This window comes from Mirounga leonina, unplaced genomic scaffold (assembly GCF_011800145.1).
Source record: "Mirounga leonina isolate KUSES-001 unplaced genomic scaffold, KU_Mleo_1.0 Mir_165, whole genome shotgun sequence".
Taxonomy (NCBI): Eukaryota; Metazoa; Chordata; class Mammalia; order Carnivora; family Phocidae; genus Mirounga; species Mirounga leonina.
Window position 1 is genome coordinate 24,139,086 of NW_023270415.1, and position 2,220 is coordinate 24,141,305.

The following is a 2,220-nucleotide window of genomic DNA, read 5'->3' on the forward strand; positions in this document are numbered from 1 at the left end:
GCGTCTGCCTTGGCTCAGGTCATGATCCCGGAGTCCTGGGATCGAGCCCCACGTCAGGCTCCCCGCTCCGCGTGAAGCCTGCTTCTCCCTCTCCCACTCCCCTGCTTGTGTTCCCTCTCTAGCTGTGTCTCTCTCTGCCAAATAAATAAATAAAATCTTTAAAAACAAAATTTAAAAAATAAAAATAAAAAAAATCAAAAAATTGCTCCAAACTGGGGTAAATGGAGCTGACTTGTTTGGGGCCCTTTAATGTTGGGAGAGCAGTAGGGGTCTCATTGGCCTGTTCAACCTTTTAGTAATAGTGCAGTAGTAAGATCTGTGTTTTAAGCCTATCAGTATCAGTTTTATTAACCCATGTTTAAATAAACATCTAATGATTTTCACCTTGCTGGGATGAGTCCTATGACTGTTCTCTCTCTTTTTTTTTAACTAATTTTTTTTTTTTAGCAATTTTTTTTTTTTTTTTAGTAATTGCTACACCCAACATGGGGCTCGAACTCACGACCCTGAGATCAAGAGTCTCATGCTCTTCCGACTGAGCCAGCCAGGCACTCTGACTGTCCTCTTTTGTCTTTTTTTCACCCCTATCAATGTTTCTTTCCTTTATTCACCTTATTTCTTAATAACCATTTTAAACTCTTCATTTTCCTAAAACCAGTCCTTGACTCTTCCCTCAGCCTCTCCCATTCTCTTGTTAATTAATGTAATGTTTTTATAAGCATTTGTAAGACCCATGAGGAGAAGCTAAAACAGCAGATTCCACGAGGCTTCTAGACGGTTGCTCAGTTATTCAGCACTAATGTTATATGGGGTGCCCCTACAAAACGGGGTCCCTCAGCCGCAGCGCTTACCATGACTAGGATAATGGGCACATTCAGTAGGTGAGTATCCTGATTATCATGAAGCCAGTCCCACATGGCCTGTATATGAAATGCATCAGCAGCTTCATCTGTGGTGTTGCACTTGCATTTAGAGAGAGAGAGTTGGGTAGTCTCCCTTCTCAGGTTCAACGGATCTCATGGTGGCTGTTATCCAGTCCCCGAGGCTGGCTGTTCCCTCAGGAACAAGTGTCTGGATCCTGGGCCATCTGTGATTGTTCAGTAGTAGCGGGTCCCCTCTGAACCCAAAAGTGCTCTTCCATCTACAACATCCAAAACCAAAGGCACTCCCCCTAAATCACTCTGGAAATCCATTTTCATAAAGGTTCTTCAAGAAGCTGACGATACTCACCCACAAAATGGCACTCTGCCACGCTGCACTCCCTGCTTTCGGTAGTTTCTGGGTTTTGTCCCCGCTCTAATGTGGACTGTCTTGCTGGGGGCCCGAGGTCTTAGAGGTACTGTCTGTTGCGCCTGCACTGTTTTTCCCTTTGAGGGGGGCTTTGAAGCCGGAGGCCTAAGCTCAGATCAAACAGAAATCTGAGCCTGGTCTAGCGTCAAAGTTTGACCCAGGGCTCTCTTTTAATTCCATTTTAGTGATTATGGATAACAGTAACCAAGGGATTGTGTATTTTACCTTTTGCTCATTGGTGTGCATCTTCTTCTGCTTCCAGTAAACCACCTCCCAGGGAGTTGTAGCCATCTCTAAATTCCACTGGCAACTTTTACCTTCAGTAAATGATTGTAGCACAGATGCTACTCCATCCATCAGGGACCATGTGGCTGCCCAGCAATCAAAGGTTCCTCATCCCCGAAACTTTCATCCTTTCTCTTCCCAGACTACAAGTTGGCTGGCCCCACACAGTGTCAGGGGGGCAGAACGGCACCAGAAGATTTCTTAATACATTGGCAGGCCTCATTGTCACTTATAGGTGTAGGATCTTTTTCCTCTACCCTCTGGAGATTCCAAGGATCTTAGAAGCTCTTATGTCAGGGAAGACTAGATATTAGAACAAAAAAATCCTCCTATTTCCCCCCATCACTCAGGAAATTACAAGGGTTTTAGGAGCTCTGTGTCAGGAACTGGAGGCAGAGACCAAATATGTATTTCTTATTATGTCACAAGTGCTTCTAAGAGAATTTTTTGTTACCCCTCTGGGTGGACAGTTACATAAGCACAAGTGTTATTGATTAGAAATCATCTTTATGCCAAGGAAAAGGGAGTGAGCAGAAGATGCACTGGATTTCCAGCCCCACTAGGCCCTCAGCTGGGGCTTTTGTGTAGGGCAGCCCAAAAACAGTGAGCACATGGTCTCTGGGCAGTGGGGCTGGTCAATTTCCT

At 44.9% G+C, this 2,220-nt stretch overlaps 1 non-coding gene across 1 annotated transcript; it reads right to left on the reverse strand.

Annotated features, from left to right (window-relative positions):
• Positions 1–477: 477 nt before the first annotated feature.
• Positions 478–550, reverse strand: TRNAK-CUU. The gene has a single exon. It is a non-coding gene; the product is annotated as a tRNA-Lys (tRNA).
• Between the last annotated feature and the right edge of the window lie 1,670 nt (positions 551–2,220).